The following is a 21,696-nucleotide window of genomic DNA, read 5'->3' as shown; positions in this document are numbered from 1 at the left end:
CTGGGCAATCCATGTTAATTTTGGAGTAACCTAGATTGTACCCTCCTCGTGGACGATCTAAACTGAAAAGTGTACAATACACAGGCTGTACTTAACAGGCAAGTCAGCACTGTCGGGACGCACCACCCACCTGGCCCACCAACTCGCATGGGCACAACATCTATGAGGAACAGAGGGCTCCAGGGTCTAATGCTTGGTGGGGTCCTAATGTGTGTCCTGTAAGGAGGAAGCAGGAATGAAGATGAATTTGTCCGAGGTTGCCAGCTTCGTCCCTCTACCTTGAAGGTCCTGCCTCTGCATGATGGAAATGGACCCAAATCCCAAGAGCTAGGGTGCACCACATACCAGGGTGGCCCTGCCTGGCCTCAAGCTAGCAGAAGACCATCTTCACCCTGTCCATTGAGGCGGAGGGCACCCCTGGCCACAATCTGGGAACACGATTCACCAATCGTGGAGAGTCTTTCGGTGGGGTCAAGACCCAAGGCCTTGTGTACAGTAGGGAATTGGTGGTCAGTTCTGGTGCTGACAAGATCTAGACGTTCTTCAGCTGCCTGAGTTGGGCAAACTGGTAAGTGCCAGCAGCTACATACAGTCTGTTTTCACAAGGCATCCAGAATCCTTAATTCTCATTATGTGAATCATCACGGGACATTGACACATGCTGTCTTCATTGGAACATGCACACAACATGTCACTTAATGTCCTCTATCAAGGGGTGGCTTTGGGACACCCATCTGAGGTTGTTCCTTTACAGAGAGAACACAGCCAATTTCAGTCAAGTTTCATTTATGGGGAAAAACCTACTGTTGATAAAACTTACTGTTTTGGTGATCAGCCTCTTGCCTCAAAACTGATGATATTAATCTTAATTCTTTTGATCGTTGTTTTTAACTAATTCCCTCAATACAGAAAACTGAACGCTTAGAAGGTAATGCTAAGAATACGCCAAATAACACTAAGAGTTGGGAGATTAATCAGATGAGCTTTTATGTGCATCCTCATAAAGGAGGCAAGATTTACCTCATTTATAGCTGACACTGCTTTTGGTCTGCCAAGGAGTTAATATTTTAAACATTTAGTTCAGGGACTGCTATTTTTTGTAATTAAGTTGAAATTTTAATTTATTATTATTATTATTATTATTATTATTATTATTAATTACCCTTTCTGCTACTGGAAAAGTGAAAAGGGCAATGTAGGGAGCTTTTCATGAAGATAAACGTCTTTGGTTTAAAATAAAAAGCTATACCTTATCCCGAGCCTGTGTGTTTCATGGCTTTTTTTTTTTTTTTTTTTTTTTTTTTTTTTTTTTTTAGGATTTAAACTATTTATTCGACAGAGAGAGTGCAAACAGGGGAGGCTGCAGAGGGAGAAGCAGGCTCCCTCTGGAGCAGGGAACCCTACCCAGGGCTGAATCCCAGGACCCCAGGATCATGACCTGAGCCGTTGGCAGATGCTTACCCGACTGAGCCACCCAGATGCCATCGTTTCATGCCTTTTTAACGATAGAGATTTTATTAATGTATGGAATCTCAAACCCCAGAAACCACTGTTTTAGTACATTCCTCTGAGTCTTTCTCAGTCTTCATTTTATTAAGAGCAATTTTCGTTTTGAACCTGTATTCTTCTAGCCACATACAGACTTGAGTAAAAAAGAGTGAATATCATTTTTGGAAAAGAACTGTTACCTGTAAAAAGAATCCTCTTAGTGTAACTGTACACACATTTCAGAAAAATCAAGTAACAATATCGTGTGTCTCTATCTCATGTACACTTGACCTGCATATTTCTTAAGATCCAAATATAACATGTGTTCCTTATTTTTTTTCCCTTTGAGTGTGGTTTTATGTTTCTCTTGAGTTTCCCTGATTCTAGAAAGTTCACTTTTAATATCATTCATTTGTAAATTAATTGGCCTCATACAACATATCCATTTCTTTTGTTTTAGCTCCCTCAGGCCCACGTGTTAAATTGTCAGATGACAAAGTGAGGAAGGAATGTGCACCGACTTAGAATCACTCAGGGAGTGTTCATATTTGCCTTCTTCACATATGTTTTTGCTTAGATAGCCAGGATTTAAGAGAGTAGGCGTAAAGGGGCCACAATAAAAATGCTGTTTGGGGGCTTTCTCACCTTAAATATGATTTCACATACATTTCCTAATTCTGAGGCCGAGTCTCAGATAATGAAAGCAAAACCTGGTGGAGCTATGGGCTTCCCTGAAGCTGTGCCTGCAGAAACGTAAATTAAAACTTAGAAAGAAATCTGTCTCTTAAAACTTACATAAACATTCTGGCAAGTTAAAACAATATATATTGAAGACTGAGTTCTAATTCACTCGTGAGAAAGGCTTAATACTGGCAACCTCACTATTTTGGCTTTTTAAGCTATGAATGTATTGAAATAGAAAATATGTTACGAGAGGCACCAAACACTTGCCTTGGAATAGAATAAATTAATCCTCACTGTGGCTTGGATTCCCCTTAAGAGGGCCAAGCGACCAGAAAGCCAGCTCATCAGGGTGTTACTTAGTAGAAAAAGGTGACTTTTTTTTTTTAACTTCGAGGAAGATAATTCTCTTGTAACACATTTTTGTTAATAAAAAGGATGGAGAAGAAAAATGGAAAAAAAAAAAAAAACCCAACAACACAAAACCTTCCAGCTCCTTTGATAAAGTGGGGTCGTTAAGGGAAGGCCAAGGCCAAGACCCTGCTGAGGACCTCCCCGGCCAACCTTCACCCTGAAGAGAAGGGGGAGGCCTGTGTGATTTTCACTGTGTGCAGGTTTGGGGAGTTTGTTCTGACAGGTGAAGCCCCTGAGCTCAGTGCCCAGTGTCCAACGTCCTGTCCCAGCTCCCCCATTTGAGAATAGACCTGCCCCCGCCCCCCCCCACCCCCCCCCCCCGCCCATCACCCACCGCAGTGCACCCAAGTCTGACTCATATGCAAATTCCCCAGAGTGCGCTTTTTCTTCTTCTTTCTTTCCTTTTCTTTTCTTTTCTTTTCTTTTCTTTTCTTTCTTTTCTTTTCTTTTCTTTTCTTTTCTTTTCTTTTCTTTTCTTTTCTTTTCTTTTCTTTTCTTTTTCTTCTTCTTCTTCTTCTTCTTCTTCTTCTTCTTCTTCTTCTTCTTCTTTCTTCTTCTTTTCTTCTTCTTCTTCTTCTTCTTCTTCTTCTTCTTCTTCTTCTTCTCCTTCTCCTTCTCCTTCTCCTTCTTCTTCTTCTTTTTTTTTTTTTTCCAGGCCGAGTATAATGGAGGCTATATTCCACTTGCTACCTATTGAGCTGCCTCCTCTTGCAGGAGCTGAAATTGCCTGGACATTCAGAGCAAATCCTACCTTTTCAAAATAAAACACACGGGTAACAAGCAACAGAACCCATGGGGACACAACTCGGAAACGAGCTAATCAGAATACGTCTAAAGGGAGCTGCTTCCATTCCTGCTGCTCATCAGAGCCTCATTAGAACTTCTTGCTTTTTGTTTACTCTCTTCCTCATCCCCATCCTCTGCATCTTGTCTTTCCCCTCATTTCCTAGGTGGTGGTGGTGGCCGTGGTGGCTGTTTGTCAGCCAATGAAATTCTGAAGTCCTAACTCGCTCCCTGCCCTCCCTGCTCCTTCCCTCCTTCTGTCCCTCCTCACTTCTGTCCCTACATGCAAATGCTGACCCTGGGCCAGGACTATAAAGGACACACATCCTCAGTGTGGTCGTGGCTGCTGTTGCCATGTGGCTGATGCCCCTGCTGCACTGGGTGCAGGTGCAGGACACAGGGCCTAGACAAGCTGGTGCCTGTGCTGTGCTCACTGAGAGCGGAGCCACCGGCGGTCACCCAACAGGGACATTACGGGGCCATTGACTGTGTCCCCTCTGCTGTGCCTTGTGCTCCTGTGACTGCTTGTTCCCAGGCTGCAAGCCTGTGTCTCTTACTCCCCTTCCCCCATCTGACCCCCTCCACCCTCCTTTAGATGTGTGGTTCCTGAGTACAGAGCAGGCGTGCTCTTCTTTCTGACTTTGCATAACCCTTATTATTCGTTTGTTCAGGAAGCCGGAGAGTTTACTCGGAACTCACCTGCCCTTGACCCGTGTGTCTCCACCACCACCGCCCCCCCCACTCCCCAATCCAGCTGTAACAGAGACTTGAGGAGGATACACCTAGGATGCAAGATCACCTGGAACACTTTCTGATGTGGATGCTTGTTAAAAGAGCATCGTGCATGTCTCACCACAAGAAGCTCTGCTCCAGTAGGCGGGGCAGGGGTTCCTAGATGCCAGACAACCTGGGGGCATAAAGTCTTCTTGGATGTTGGCATAAAAACCTCCTGGGCCCCTAGCCGTGACTGTGAGTCCAGAGTTCTTATGGAAGGTACGGGGATAGGAAGAGTTGTGTGAGGCCCTGTTCTGGGGGATGCACTCTGATAGTGTGACTTCCACAAGATTGCAAAGGCACCGGGTTAAAATCTGGGTTTTGTGGCTTTATACTCTGATCTGAAGTAATTACCTTAACATTCTGAGGCTCGCTTGCCCCTTAGAAAAAAGGGAATAATAACACTAGGGTTACTGTGAATATTTTCAGCACAATCTAGGAGTAACCAGCTCAGGATATGTTCTCTGTGAGCCGCAGTGAAGGCCTCAGTTCCTTAAAAAGACTAGGCCCGTAAGCTCTGGCCTGATCGTCCACTTAAATTACACAGGAAAATGTATTTTTTCTTTTTTAGGAAAATGTAATTCTTAATGCTTTCTTGGAAATACAAAGGCAATAACGGTGGAATTGAGACCCTCGTTATCCTAGAGAAGACAGCCTCCTTTGGAAGAAAATAATACATGACCTACACGGTGTATGGAAACCATTTGGGGGGTGGGGGTGGGCATCAGAATTCAAGATGGTTTTCCTGAAAATATTCAAATTACAGAGGTGGCACAGATGTGAATCAAGGAGGGAGAACCAATTACCTTTGTGTACGGCAGGTGAAGTCATTGGGGTCCCGCCTCTATACTCGGGTGGCTCCGGGACCTGGGGACAGATGTAACTTTTTGGAGCTTCAGAATGCTCATTGGAGAACTAGACAATGTTTCTGCCTCAGGGGCTGGTGGTGAGAAACAAAGGTTTAGCACAGGGCCTGGTACTTAAGTGCTCCTCAAATGGATATAGTACTGGGATGTGCGTTTCTTTCTGGAACCAGAGACAGTGAAGATTGGGGCAATTTCATTCTTCCCCTCACCCTGATTTTTATGATAAATCTCTCTTTTTAAAGCAAAAACATATTTTATGGATTGAGCCTGGTATGGTATTTATTCATCCTGTGTGTATGACGTGTCCTGTGCCCAGTGGCTTCAGTGAGGCAGGACGTGGAAGGGAGGGGTGCTCTGAGAAGAGCATTGAGGGTACAAAGGAGTTTGCTGATTGTGACGCTGTGGTTCCATGCATATGGTGGCAGAGGCTGGGGTTGGGGAGGAAAGCCAGCTAAGTCTGCAAGGAAGCAGAATGCATTATGGGGGTGATGGAGTCACTGCAAGAGGGGACCCGTGATAGCTGACAGCTGGGTGTTGGCCGATGACTGGAGGTGAGAGATGGAGATGAGGCTGTTTCTTTCCCTTTGAGCATGGAGAGTTTTGGCCCTAAAGGCCGTGGGTTTTGTTTCCTAAGACCTGGGGTGTGGTCCCTCCAAAGCAATGGGTAGGGAGGCCATCAGTTCTGCTCCTGCATCTCTCTGGGTGGTGACTTCTTGGAAGTAGATGCTACCTGAGTGAGCAGAATGGAGAAGCCCTTAATTTTCTCTAAGATATCCACTCTTTGGCCTCAGGAGCCCTAGCAGGCTGGCCCTCATGTAAAGCACAGGGGTGGTGGGGGGGGAGGGTGGGGGGGTGGGCCTGCTTGGCACCACCCACCTTAGGAGGGCTAAGCACGTGGCTCCGATGGCCTGAAATCTCTCTGAAGACCTCCGGTGACTTTATGCTTCTTGAGCCTCTCTGTCTCCCAAACGGCATCCAGAAGCTGCTGGCAGGTCCCCTGGCTGGAAGCTTATCTTTGAGACTTTACGAGCGCAGGGACCTTGTTGTGCAAGTTCCTTGACCTCTCAGTTCTTCACCCTCCTTTATCTGTAAAATGGGACTCATAATATCACCGTGCAGCCTTGCCTCTTCCTCTTTCCCCAAATGTTCCCTAACCTACGGGCTGACTGGATGCGCTCAAAGTCACCTGTCACCGCTGCTCTGTCCTTGAGGGGCCTGCACTTCCTTCCCTTCACAGTCCCCGCCCTGCGTATTTCTAGCCTTCTCCACCCCTACCCCCAGGGCCTGTAGGGGTCTACTCCTTCTCCAGCGGTCCTGTCCCTGGTTCTGAAGCCCCTCGGCCTCAAGGAGACCGGAGTGTCACAGCTCCCGAGGGCCCCTGTAGCTGGCACACAGCTCCCCCGCAGCCAGAGGCATGGGCTTCTAACCCACTAGGCTGAGAGACTGGAGGGCAGGCACATTCCTTGTTTCCTTATCTCTAGTGCTTTGAATGTTGCCTCACTTAGTATTTTAAAAATATTTGTTGAGATGTAAATGATTTGTGTAATATGACCTCTGTGTCCTCTCCCAGACTTCTTTGACTTTTAAAATGAGATAAAAAAAAAAAAAGTAAAAATGATTCCCAATTGTTCAATTTCAGATAACTGGTCAGGCGGAGGGGAAATAGTTATGGGGGAAGAGTGGGGTGGCTTTGGGGGCGCGGGGCAGTTATTGTTAGTGAAGATCATCCTAGAACCACTGAAACCGTGTCATGCTTGCCCATTTTTAACTCAATTAATATAGCCAGTCCTGTATTTGGTAGCAACATAATCCATTATCTTATTAATGAATTTAAAATGTAAATCATATTTGGAAAAGAAGGGATGTGAGGGCTTGTCCTAATTCAGATATTACAAATGACAAACATCTGTGACTCACAGACTGAAGCCGAGTATTATTACTTAATGGAGATGTTGGAGAAATTGCATCACGAAGCTTCCATCTCTTACTGGATCTCAGGGGATCTCCAATAGTCTCCACAGGGAACCGGGCAGGCATTGAACAGAAGTCCTCATAGAGATCCTGCTGAAAATACTGTTGCTCAATTTAAACTTGGCCAAAACAAAAACAATAAGCAAGGCCTTTATTTTGCTTAATGTTCTTTGGTCAAAGTAACATTTATTGTCGTGTTCTTCATGAGTCCTGAGAAATTTGAGATCCGTTTCAGTGTCTGAGATTCAGCCTTTTTTGAAGGTCCCCTGGGAAGTTCAATGGGCTGCTCTAGACTGATTAGAAGAGGTGGTATTTTCTTACCTAATTCTCTAAGTCTCTCTAACGACTAACTAATAATCATTAAATAACTTTATCTTTTTTAAAACAAGGAACTAGGAGTTTACATACCAAGTCTATAATCAATCCATTAAAGTTATTAAATAACTAGAGAGTAAGTTTATTCTGGCAAAGCCCCTACAGTAAAGTAACATAAATGTTATCGTCTCTCTGTATGTTACACACGGTGATTTGGTAAACTTCCAGTGAAAACACACACGATTCTTTTATAGATTTTCTTTTTATGAACCATGGTATTTTTTTTCCTAATGGGAAAAAATGTGTTCATAATCTCCATCAACTAAAGCACGTACTAGCATGCTGTACCTACACACCTACCTATATCTTCATTATGTATCAGTGACTAGAGAAAAAAATCCTTACTATTCTTCATTTACACAAGTCATACAAAAAAGATGCTTCACCTATGTTGCACTTTAAAAAAAAATACTGTTATCATACTCAAGCTTGTTCAGTGATCGAATTTTTGATACCATGGAAACAATCTGTATGAAAATTATAAAGTACATAGATTATTCTAATTAACAAAAATGCTCACATAGGTAGTTTCTTCATATAACCTGGCATCTGGGTTTAAGGAGAAATTGTGGCCAATCATGGTATTTAGCTTGGTTGATACTGTCTTATAATCCCAGTCTCCAAGGAGATATCTGGATCTATCCGTGGTCTATAACTTTGATGAAATCTTGGTTGCCTTCTCCGAAGGGTCATTTTGTTGGCTTCCCAACAGTCTATATTCCATAGTTCAGATTCACTCATAAGAGGTCCTCCTGATGCTCGAATCAAATTCTTCCAATTTTTTCTATCTCCCTGTTCTCTGAAGCAAGAGCATATTCATACTTATGAGAGATTTCATACCACCTACAAGCCGCCACAACTTTCAAAAGCAAGAAGAGACCAAAATGTTGCTGATGATTCAGTTTTGTTAAGTCTAAAAGTATTTTAAATTGTGGCGCCTTTTTTATATCTCAGACCATGGCTCTGCATTGTTCCTTGAGAATGAAAGAGGAAGAGTTTACGGAAGAGCTACAAGCGAGTCTCATGTGATCTCTGAGGATTTGGGAAGGCCAAGGTTCTGAGGTCAGAGCTGTAGACGGGACAGATGCCTGAAAACGGATAAAGCCCAGAAAGGAGCACGGCAACTGGGAACTAGCAAGTTGAATGAGGAAGAAGCTGATAACCCACCTGAGCACTCAACCAGTAGACAAGGTCAAAATTTGAAGATCTTTCTGATTTATGTAGCAAAACACCCAAGCATATAAGCATTTACCGTAGATGCTTAAGCTTTCAACTTGTCCTCAGACCTTCCAGGGCTTTTCCCAAACGTGTGGGAACGTGTGCACTCCTGTTGTGTGCACCAGTCTTCATCCCACTTGCATTTCTGATTATAGGTTTGCTGAGTACAAGGGAATTTTTGCCGTTCTGAAATGGTAGAGGTGGAGGATAGAGATAGGAGGAAGTTTCTTAGCTTATTTACCTTCGCCAATTACCGAGTATGTTTAAAGATAACTCCTCATAGTCACTATGATGGAGAGTTTTCTGCCTAAGAAAGGCAATTTTCTAAATTTTCATGAATGAACACACTGAAAAGAGAAGTGGGCTAGCTAGTATACATCTCAGAGTATTTCCCGAAACTAATACGCATCTCAATCACCTAGAGCTCTTGTTAAATTGCACGTTCTGATTTGTGGGTCTGTCTGCACTGGGGCAAAGGCACTGCATTTCTGAGAAGCTTCCAGGAGATGTCCATGCTGCTGGGCCCTGCTCCACGTATTGAGTAGCAAGGTCTTAGTGGACTTCAAATAATTATTATTCTGTGCGATTGTAGGGTGTCCATTTCTGAAAATATATGGCATAGGCATGTATCTAATTTCTTCCAGTCTGGTACTTAAAAAAAATATCTCTAGGCTTTGTGCTTTGCTCTTTATATCTGAAAAACTGCAAGACTTAAACATGAAATGTTGGACAGTATTGCCTCACTACCACACTAGGATTCATCTTTGCCTCCAGTATAGAGTGCAGGGGGCTTCCGAAGCCTTAGCTCAATCAACGTTGATGTTAATAAAGGCTCTGTGGCCTTCGTCCTGAGGCCCAGTCCCCACCTTGGACCTCCTTAGGCTAGAGGATGAGCAGCATATCCCAGAACCTATGCCCTCATAAACCTATGCTCCTCCTCTTCTAGACTGGGAGTCCTGGTGTTGAGCTCACTGCCAGTGGTGGGATCTCAGCCAGCAGCCAACATAGGCTTCCTAAAAACATAGGCTTCTACAGAGGCTGGCTGTAGAATTTCTGAATTTTGCTGGTTATCTAGACTCCCCTGCCCCTCACACCTCTGCAGATGATCCTGTTACCATTATTCCATCTTCTACATCCTAACACTCACTACTTGTCTAGACTGGTTGAAATTTGCCAGATTCTCTGGGTACCAGGTTTTGTTGCCAGACTTGGCTCTACCTTTAGCAAGAGTCCAGGCATTCCCCATATTAAGGGGGCAGGCCTATGGCTAGGCCCAGTTCTTCCAGAGTAATCTTTCCACCACAATACATCTGACTACCTGACGACGTGCCGAGATGCGATGTGGGTGGTGGGGAGGTGGATGATCCTGATGTTTCTGATCATTTGATGATGGTTCACTCAATAGAAGAACCATGCACTGAAATTTTGAGACAAGGGTATTCTAAAAAGTTCTGGGGAAGAGTTCTTGGCCTAATCTCTAGACAGGACCCCAGGCTCATGAGCCAGATATTTCTTGTTACCATGAGGAATAAAGCTTACTGCCTTCACACACTATTAGATTTCTACACACGACTGTAGAGTATGCATGTTTGATCACCTACTACTATGTTGTCAGTTAGGGAAAAGCATTTTTTTGTGAAATAGGAGATTTAATCTTGGGACTATCATTGTGAATTGACAGCTTATCCCACACAAAAAAAAACAGAGATTGTAGATTTTTTTAGTTCTTAAAAAAGGCTATTCTTTGTCAGACTTCAGAAGACTTGAGACTGATCAGGATATATATTATGTCATAACTATATAGGTACGCCTACACACATGTACACATATTAAAAATGTCTCTAATCCAAAGTTTTCTTTCATTTGCTCATGTATAAACTTCCTAATTTTGTTGCATTCATACAACACCTTGACTTAATGTTCTCTTCAAATTCACTTACTGATTTATCTAATTCTACGGACACATGTTTATTCAAAAAGAAAACTTTATTTCGCTATCAAAATGGAAAACCATTCCACCTTGCCGTAAATAGGAGACACTGCAAGACAGTAGACTCAAATTCTAGGCAGATGGTGTGGGCCGCCGCTGCCTGGGGGTGAGAGGTGTCCTGGCTGCAGAAAGATTGGTAAGTATTTATTAGGATGGGGTAAAGACCTAGCGCCTAAGCGGGGACTCTAACCCGCCTTTGCTCTGGATTGAAGAACACTGAAGAGGAAATAACTATGTGATTCACTCTTGTGTTTCCTTTGGTTTCCAGAACCACCTAACACCATCTTGCCAGTCTCCCAGGCAGACATCACACTGCGTGTATATCGATGACCAAACTGTCAACAAGAAACCGTGTCTGTGCTCAACAGACACCGTCTAGGTTTGAGCTATTTTGAACATCATTTCTCTCGTACCTAAGCTGCCAGTGCTATCAGTTGAGAAGTGAAAGACGAGTCCGATCACACACCATCCATCCTCTTTTAAGTAACACAGCAAAGAGCTCCTTTCACTGGCTTTATCATTAACTTCCAGCTACCGGGCCAGAAATAGTGATTAAGAAGAAACAACCCATTCTCTACTTCTCTGTAGAGACTCCACCGTCGGGAGGTCTTCCCTCAAGTTTGCTGGGAGCCACCTCCAGCCCACTCTTCAAATCATCTGGTTTTGCAGTTTCAGGGCCCTAACCTCCCCACTTTAGCTCATCTCTCTTCCATCTCTCCCCACACTTGTCCACCTGTCGCATAAGCCTTAAGATTAAGGTCCAGTATTATGTGTTGCCTCCACATCTGGGGGAAACTGGGAGAGTCTGGAAGGGCCAAACCCCATCGGTGCTCCCCGGGCAAGGTGCCCCAGCCAGTCGGTGCCCCCGTCATGGAGACCCACGCTGGGCCTGCTCTTCTCTGCTCCGGCCAGTCCACGGAATTACCCACACGAGCTCCTCACATTGTCTCGGGAGGGGAGAGCCACCTCAGCCCTTGTGACTACAAAGCCAGCCTCCCGCAGCCCCTCGTGTTCGTGCTGCTCCCAAGGGCCTCCCCCTGCACCCTGCGAGCGGTGCGCCCCTCCCCTGGGCTGTGAGCACGTGTGACTCACAAACCACTGCTGTCATCTGGCCCGTGTTGTGTACCGTGTGTTTGGCCACCTGCACAACTCTTGGTGGGAATTCCTCCCTTACGCGGGGGTGAGGAGGTGGTGATTGAAACACCTCCTGTGACCTGCCACTGCTGCCACAGCACGCTGTCACCCCCCACGCCACCCTTGGCTACGGGATCATTGGGATGGCAGGAACCAGGCTGAAGACACATTTGTATCAAACTGTCACCATGTGGCCGTTCCCACATGCGCTCTGGGGATGCAATCACTCAGAGCAATCAGTGGCTGGGAGAGCTGTTTCTGGAGGTGGACATCCTTAAGTCCCATCGAAGAGAGGACTGTCCTCTTCACCTAATGGTAAGACCTGTCCCTAAATCCCCAGCTCATTGATCATACGGCCGAGGAGGGAAGCTCCCCTGAACATGAAGTACAAAGTTATGGACGTAAGACCAGATGGGTTTTTAAGAAAGGTGCCACATGCAGACCCGATTTTATTTACCACTTAAAGTCCTTACAAAAAGCCGCACCAACGGAAAAGGAAAGATTTAGTTCTCTTGCTCTTGAAGGCAGATGGAATTGGGGTGAATAAGAGACTTGGGGTTCTCTTGCTGGGCTCCAGGGGCAGTTCTGATTGGAACTGCTGATTATCCTGGCCGGTTGCTCACCCCTGATCTCATCTGTAAGAGGGCGGTGATGACAGCATCTACCCCAGGAGGTTCCTGTGGGGATAAATGCGGCTTCTAGTCCCGGGGCCTCGGGGAGTGCGGCTTCCATCTTCGCTGGTTTGTCTCTATGGAAATCTCCATCTCAAATGGGTGCTTGACAGCATCCACACGTTTTGATATTGCTGACTTTCCGTGGATGTATGGCTAGCATCTTATTTTCAATCTGCCTTAAAGCCTTACTTGTTCTTGATTGCATTGCCATTTTATTTAAGAGTAATTTTTTTCCTCCCGTCTGAAGGGTGAAGCCCCAAGTACTGGGCATAAACATGCTTGGTGCATTGTCCGCCAGCATCTGGCGCTGTGAACGCAGAGCCAGCAATACATTCTGACTTAATAATCTGGATTTTTCCACAGTAATGCCGAACCTATTTCTGTATTCATATCTGTGTTCAAGATGGCTAGACTTTTTCAAAAGTCTGACTTTCAGAAGAAGAAAAATGTTACTCAATTATTGCCTCGAGGAATTGTGCCTTGGTCATCATAAGCTATATTCCGTTTTCCCTAGGAAAAAAAAATCATAATTTTAAAACAAAGGGCTATTTTTCATGTTGGAAATGTGGCTGGAGCTCCATGCCCTGTTTGTCTAGGGGATCAAACCTCTAAAAGGGCAACATTCCTCCGGAAGCACTAATGTGCTTTGGGAGGGCCCATTATTTATAGATAATGAGTTCAGATAGGGGCGAGGTTGATATGCCACATTTGTTAGAGATAGAAAAATAAAAGGAGAATTGGACTGAGACATTGCAGATTCAGGCTTGAATTTTAGATAAAGTTCATATGTGGGCCAACAGGTGACAAGGTGGGGCAGCGGGTCTCCACACATGTGTTCGCAGGTGTGTAGGTGCGTGTAAGTAGGTGGAGAAGGAACCCAGGGAAGGAATGGGCCATAATCATGAAGCTTCGGTGATGACACGAAAGGGTTGATAGACAACAGCGCAGTAGAGGACGAGTGACGCTGTTACCATCACTCTCTGCCCTCCTGCCATCAGAGAGTGTAAGGATTATGGCTACGTTGATGGTAATTTCTGGAAGAATCAGTTCACGCTTTTTTCCATAAAGGCAGAGTAGAGCTAATAACGGAAATGAGATGGGTCCTTCTGAAGTTGTTTTTATTAGAAGTTTTCTAGCTATTGAGAAAAATATATTTATCTTGGGTCCCTCATAAACTGGGGCAAGCATCCTTTATAAGTACATATCTGGAGCCAAAATCATAAACGGTTAAGGACTGAGGCACTTTGGTGGCCACACTTATGCACATCTCCAGCAGTAAAAAGTCACTTTTTTGTTTTAAAGAAATACATTTTTTCCTATTTTAAAAATGAAAACCCACTTTATTATTTTTTAAGATTTTATTTTATTTTAGAGAGAGAGAGAGAGAGAGAGAGAGAGAACAGAAGCAGGGGGAGCAGAAGAGGGAGAAACAGGTTCCACGCTGAGCGGAAAGCCCGACGTTGGGCTCGATCCCGGACCCTGGGAGCATGACCCGAGCCCAAGGCAGATGCTCAACCGACTGAGCCCCCCAGGTGCCCCCATTCTTTTCTTTTAACCAACAAAATATTGTAAGTATGTTTTGTGAAAACCAAACAGTGCATTAGCACTACAATGTCCCTGTCCTCCGGGACGGGGGTGGGGTCAGGCTTGAGGAAACTCATGAAACTTGAACCCAGAAAGAAGCCAAAGAAACCATGAACAGAAATCAAGGAAAATTCATGCTATGAAGCCCACGAGGCACTGCTCTCCAGAAGTTCTTACTGTCAGACAAGAACTAAGGGAGTGGGTGAGAAAGAGGGTGAACGGATTATCAGCAGTGGTTGTGTGTAGAGGGAGGAGACCGAAAAGCCATGAAAGTAGACGAAGTATCATGGCCTGAGTCCATCGAGCATGGGGCAAGCGCACCTTTTCTTTCCCTGTTTAAAGTATAAGTTTAGTTACCATCACAAGAAAAAACAAAGTGCAACTATGGTGAGAGATGTTTGCTGGACTTATGGCGGCGATCAACTCACAGTCTCTTCCAGTCCTCAGTCCTTATGTGGTACGCCGGGAGCCAACGTGATGCCGCATGTCAATTTTACCCCCATAAAAAAATAAATAATAAAAGAATACACTGAAGTGATAAAGGCGGAAGAATGAAAGTGAAGCTAAGGAATCTCAGCCAACATTTTCCAAGAATGCTTGAAAGTGAAACACCTGCACCACAGTGCACAGTAAAATATCTGGGGCGCTTAAAGACAACCAAATTACAAAGAAAAGCTTAAATTATGCTCAATGCCATCCATGGGTTGGTTTCTTTTCATTTCATCCCCCAGACACTAGCGGTCCCCTTGGTTACGCTGTGATGAGGAGTGCCTACCTCTCCTCTTTGGTTTCTTCTTCCTGCCTACAGATGCCAGGGAGGCTCTAACCAGTCTTTGGTATTAAGCAGTGACATTCTGGTGTCATATTAAGTTGTAAAATTGTGAGCTTGCACGATGTGTGTGTGTGGTATACGGAACCGTTGACTCTCACCCTCACCCCCTCCCATCACAGCTGCTGTCTGCCCCTCACCTTTCCTTGCTCCCTAACACTGCCTTGTCCTCTAGCTCAGAGATTGCAAACTCAGGAGTGGGGAACCCAGAGATTGCAAACTCAGGGGGCTCTGGAACCATGTGGGGCCCACTGGGGACTGCGGCAAATTGTTCTCCGAGGTTGGTTGGCTGCCCCTCAGCTTCTCTGGATGGTTGCTATAAGTGAATGCGGGCTCAGAGTTGCCAGAATTTTTTCTCAAAAGAAGCCCTCATTTTGGATTTTTTTTGTGGGAGATTAATGAATTTATATGACAGTTAATGCAATATCTAAAAATACTTTTGTTTTATTTATTTGTTTATTTATTTATTTAAAAGATTGTATTTATTTATTCATGAGAGACACAGAGAGAGGCAGAGACACAGGCCGAGGGAGAAGCAGGCTCCCTGCAGGGAGCCCGACGTGGGACTCGATCCCGGGACCCCGGGGTCATGCTCTGGGCCCAAGGCAGACACTCAACTGCTGAGCCACTCAGGGTGTCCCTAAAAATATTTTAAAATGTGTAGTATTTAAATCTGAATTTTTATATCAGTCAGTGTTGTATACCTGGAGCTAATGTTAATGTGATTTTTAAAAATATTTTTAAATGTGTAAAAAATATTTAATTTAGCCATTTATGGAACACATCTTGCCCATAGATTTGAGTCTATCATGTCAGCCTTATCTATTTTTGAAATTCACTCCATCTCCGAGTTCCCCCATGCTCTCCTCGCATCTAATAAGATACGCGTTAAGGACAAGGATGTGTATTAAGACACCACTTCAAGCTACAGTACGTAGTAATGTTGCATAATAATATAATATATAGTATAATAACAATAGTGTATTCGAAGAATATAAACCTAGACAGCAATGTATTTCCCAAAAGGATTATATATACTCTTTAGTTATAAATGCTGTACTAAGGGGAAAAAAAAGCTTATATATAATTTATTCTTAAAACCTCGAATTCATAACAGAACAAAAGAAAGCTCTAGTTACTATTCTTCGATGGTCATAGGCCTCTCTAAACTATTAAGATGCAGCCTGGGGCAAATTTAGGATGCTGGGAATAGAATTCAGATTAAATAAATTGTAATCACGATCCTGTCTCTAGCACAATAAACACACTTGCATCAAATCATGGAAATAGGAAAGTCAGAGTGGATTATATCTGTCATGAGAAACTTATTGATATTTTTACTTGTTTATCAAGTTTCTTTTTAAAAAATATTTTATTTATTTATTTGAGAGAGAGAGAGAGCACACAAGTTGGGGGAGGGGCTGAGGCAGAGGGAGAAGCAGGCTCCCTCAGGGGAGCCCGAGCTGGGACTCGATCCCAGGACCCCCGGGGTCACGCCCTGAGCCGAAGGCAGACGCCCAACCACTGAGCCACTCAGGCGTCCCCTGTGTCATGCTTTTAGAGAATTCCTGGTATAATTTATTTAATTATTCCCCTCTTGATGAACTTCCAAACTTTTCGATCACAAACACGGCTACAGCAGCATAAATTAAAATGACTCTTTCTTACAGAATTATTGGTCTTCCCCCCACCGCCCCCCAAGAACAACCTTCTCAATACTTGCACATACAGGATTAAAATGCTTCTGATAGTTTTGGCAATATTGATAGCCACTTGCTCCTTGAGTTTTCAAGGTCTAGGAAGGGACATTTATTGAACCTCTTTGCTCAGCAACTAGCAGGAATCGAGCCCCTACTCATTTTCGTAGTCCTTCAACATCACAACCCCGATTGCCAGGCACCAGGGACACAGAACCTTGCTCTTGAAGACCTTCTGGTTGGAAGTGGGAATTGCAGCCTCACCGATGCCACGTATCAGAGACCTTGTGTTCGTCTGCACGGTGTAGTTTACTGGGTCAACGGCAACAAATGTTCAAGGTTAGGAAATATTTCTCCTGCAGAAAAATGTCGCCTGTAATGGTGTTTATTTTGTTTGGAGTTTGGCCTAAGCTGTGCCGATAACTCAGTGGAGTCACTGAGCTCTGAGAGACTGAAGGCCTCACGTTGTGTATCTTTTTCGACACTTGCGGAGAATTTTCCGGAAGCTGGCCTGTAATCTGATTCTTTGAGAAGACGGACACCTCTGCTGGGGACTAAAGACAGAATTTGATTCTGCAAGTGAAGGAGCCTTAGTGCACATATGTGAACAGGATCTTGTTTCTTGTGAAGAAAACTTTTATTTGCTTAAGGAAGACACGTCTTTCTCAAGACTGTCACTTCACAGGGACATTAAATTAGCATTGGCTAGGAGCTGCCAACGACAATTCATCTAGGTGTTACAAGTCTTCCACCAACAGGATTACTATTGTAACGTGTGAAGGAACCTTTAGTTGAAATTAAAAAAAAAAAAAGAAAAGAAAAAAGAAGGCATAATTGTTAGAAATCGAAACACAGTCTAACTAAGCAGAGACTCGTACGGCTCCCAGGCAGGGTGACGGTCTTGCGTGGATTCAGTGAGCACGAGCGCAGGGTCGGTGTTGCAACCTTCGGTGAGGCTCATCGGGGCAGATAAAATAACCGTAATGTAATGGGGAAGTAGAGCGATGCCAGTGATACGCCCTTTGAAGTCACAGAACAAGTCCCAGAAAGATTTCTCCAAAATTCTAATACTTTGAAAGGATCATCAGGCGATTATTTGAGCAGATATTTGGCTCTAGATTAAAAATGAAATTTTATGGTCACAATTTTTGTCAACGGTGTTGACTTTGGGTGGCTAACAAGCCGGGATCAGGCCTGCTGGATATTGCTTCAGGCGGTGATGTCAGCAGCTGCGTGTAAAATAAATAAACGAGAGATTTGGCCAATGCCAAGTTACACAGGCAGGAACACAACCACCTCTTTCCACTTGCTTTTCACCATGAGTTTTGTGTGACTTCAAGGAAAACCCAGAGCAAGTTCACCGGCAAACCTGGAGACTAGTGAATATTTTATAGGCTGACGGGTAAACTGCATGCACTGGCTGAGAAAAATCCCAGCCAGTTTCTCAGTCCCTGGGAGGTGTCTGGGGTGGATGAAGCGTCGTAGGAGCAGGTGGGAAGCTGGATCCTCCGCAGGAGTCTCCTCCCCTCCTCCCCCCTGCCTGGACTGGACCAATTCTCTGTGACGTCTGCCTTCTGCCGTGTGCTGTTTAGCACCGTGTTCTTTTAATTATTATTACTGATAATAACAACTGCTATTTATTGAGGGCTTCCTACGTGCCCAGCACTCCTTTAGGAGGTTAAAATACATTCGGCCTTTCATCACTGTGGAGTCATTTTAAATATTTTTCAAAGTTTTGAACAACATCTTTTTTAAAAAAAGATTTTATTTATTTGAGAGACAGAGAGTGTGTGGGTAAGAGAGAGAGAGAGAGAGAGAGGGAGGGAGGGAGCAGGGGGGAGGGCAGAGGGAGAAGCAGACGCCCCGCTGAGCAGGGAGCCAGATGTGGGGCTCCATCCCTGGCCCCTGAGATCATGACCTGAGCAGAAGGCAGACGTTGAACCGACTGAGCCAGCCAGGCGCCCAAACATGACTTTTCAACAGATTCAGGAATGGATGAAGAAGGGAATTTTAAAAAAAAATACACTTGAAAGCAGGTCCTCAAACACGTGTACACAATTTTTCTTAGAAGCTTTAGTCACGATATTCAAAGGTGAGACCAGCCCAGTGGGTTCGATCTGCGCCGAACCCCTCATCGTGGCCTCCACAGGAACAGGCTGGCCTTCAGGCACAGAAGGAAGAAAGTGCTAGGAATGAACACCGCTGCCCGTGGATGAGCTGCGGAAGCCTTATGCCACCTGAGAGAAGCCCCAAGTAGAGGGTGTTGCCTGCCGCAGGATCCCATTTACATGAAACACCCAGAAGAGTACATTCAGGGAAACAGAAAGCAGATTGGTGGTTACCGGGGGCTGGTGGAGGCGGAGAGTGACCGCTTCCAGATACGGGGGCTCCTTTTGGGAAGATGACAACGTTTCAGCCGCAACACCGAGAAGGCGCTGAACACCGCTCCCGTGCCCAGGTGCAACAGCTCATCTGTGTTAGGTCAGGCTCGTCTCAGTAATACGAATTTTAAGAGACTAGTCCTAGGACTGAACCAAAGGGATCTAATTTCCGATAACCCTATATTCACCCTGTTTCATCCCAACTTGAAGCGCTTGTGACAGTCCCAGTGGGAAAGAGCAAGCAGCTGGGTTGGTCTCACTCACTTGATGTCTTGGTTCAAAAGACACCCTTTATTAGAAAGTTCCCTCCAGGGACGACTGGGTGGTTCGGTGGCAGAGCATCTGCCTTTGGCTCATGGGATCCAGGATCGAGTCCCGCATCGGGCTCCCCGCATGGAGCCTGCTTCTCCCTCTGCCTGTGTCTCTGCCTCTTTCTCTGCATCTCTCATGAATAAATAAATAAATGTTTTTTTAAAAACATTTTTAAACATTTAAACAATGTTCAAATGTTTAAACATTTTAAACATGTTTTTTTAAACAGGGCCCGGACTCACCTCTTTGTTTTTACAGCACTTTAAAGCAGCTGACATATTTATTTGTTAATTTTTCCTGCCTCTCCTCCCAATTAAATATAATCTCTACAAAAGCAGAATTTTTACTATTTTTATTCACCCTTGTACATAAAACAGTGCCTGGTTAGGAGAAGGAGCCCAATACCTATTTGGCGAATGAACCAAGTCCTGATTTTCTTCACCGCTAATGATCACGGGTCCCCTAAGGGAATAACATTTGTGGCGGGAGGGCAGGTGTCATTTACCTTTTACTTCCACGTCTAGGACGATGCCCAGAGCAGAGATGATGCTTACTGAATGGCGTTGGGACCAAACTAAAGACGGTCCAGTTGGCAAGATGAGACATAGGTAAACAAGAACTTAAGTGACAATGCAGAAAGGGCCGATGATGCTATAGGGAAGGCAAGTGTCATCAGGGAGTCATTAGATTTGGTTTCTAATTCTGGCCCTTTTCCTCCTCTCAGGAGGGGATTTCAATCTCTCTAGGCTTTGGTTTTCTCATTACAAAGTTTAGAAGGTGGGACTGGATGGACTTTCTGACCCATCCTAAGCTTTAATCACAACACACATATGTGTAGCAAAGGAAAAGAGTGTATGCATGTAAATAAATGGAAAATCACCCCAGACGGGAAAGGTGTGTGGTTACCTTCCCTCCCTCCCCAGCCTGATCAAATGACAGGTCTAAAGAGTACGAAGGCTGAAGAAAATCTCTTCCAGACGTGAAATTTTGTTGCTTCGTATAAATTTGTGAACTGTAGGCACGAATGAGCTCTAAAGGACATCCTACGCCTTTTGAGACAACAACGTTTAGTTGGAGAAGCGGTGAGTTTATGCAGTTTGACTTACTGGATGGAAACTCTTCACAGGAACGTTAACTGCATTAAAAAAAATTCTAAAGGTTGATGGGAGCTTAAAGGCATCTCTAAGCCTACGTAGCAGTGAAAGATCTGATTGCGATGATTCCCAACTGGAGTTCTCAAGTGCACCCCCCCCCACCCCCTGATTTCTCTTGTTTACAGCAATATGGACGGAAGGTGTTTGCAAGCTCTAGATAAATGCAGACACGGAACTGAAGCCCAAGCAAAAGCTCTGTTCTCCCTGCCTGGGGAAGTTGACTTGAACAATGATAGCAATAGCATGCAAACGGAAATCGGGGTTCGGCTGACTCCTTGAAGAAACTGGTTGGCTTCAAGGCCCTTAACATGTTTGCTGAATTCTTTGTGATTTGACAGTAGGGACTCTCTCTCTCTCTCTCTCTCTCTTTAAGGGGAAAGGGGCAGAGGGAGAGGGAGAATGTCAGGCAGGCTCCCCACTGCGGGCAGAGCCCGATGCAGGGCTCCATCTCATGACCCTGAGATCATGACCTGAGCCGAAATCAAGAGCAGACACTTAACCAACCGAGCCACCCAGGGGCCCTTTGGCAGGTCTCTCCTCCTCGGAACTGTAGCGCAAGAGCAGAGACGGGAGCCGCTCCGGACAATCAGACACAAACCCTCGGCTGGGCCAGCGCTGCAGAGACGTTTGTGAAAGGCCGGCTAAAAATCCATTTAAAGATTTTTCCTTCAGAGCGCTATGAAAAAGAAATAATCTTGGCAAACCAAAGTCATTTGAATTCAATGCAACAAACATTTATCGAGTACATACTCTGAGACACATACTGTGCTGCAGTGAAAACAAAAACGGGGTTGAATTTTTAAAAATCTAAAGGTCGTTGTGTAAATGTGACCAGTACGTGACTGAGTTCTTCCTCTTAGTCCTTTCCCCGCTTAGAGGACATTTCTGCCTCATTTTCACATAGAATGTAATTTTCTTTCCTTCTCTAGTATTCCTTGAAATATGCATGATTATTTTTTACCATACTTTGATTTTTCTTATACTTTATTTTGTACTATTTACAATGATACACATATATATAAAATATACTACACTACATATTGTATTATACGTAAGTATATTTGTGTGTGTGTGTGTGTGTATATGTCTTTAAATATGTATATACATTTTCCCCTCCTTTCCCAGGACTAGAATTTCCTCCCACCCTCCCATCCCCCAGCTACATGGTCCCTGTCTGAATATTCGATGTAGTTCTTTGCTTTGACCAAGTGAGCCGAACTGGGTTATAATTCTTACAACTATTGTTCCGTTGTGCAAATTGGTTAAATTCTCTAGGCCTCACTCTTCTTTTTCATAAAATTTATAGGCAGTAAAATAAGGAAAAATAACCTCTGGATTTTTGTTGGAAGCCTGGGTGGAGCTGTAACTCAT

The sequence above is a fragment of the Canis aureus genome, chromosome 4 (genome assembly GCF_053574225.1).
Source record: "Canis aureus isolate CA01 chromosome 4, VMU_Caureus_v.1.0, whole genome shotgun sequence".
In the NCBI taxonomy this organism is placed as follows: Eukaryota; Metazoa; Chordata; class Mammalia; order Carnivora; family Canidae; genus Canis; species Canis aureus.
Note: the sequence above shows the minus strand (reverse complement) of the source record.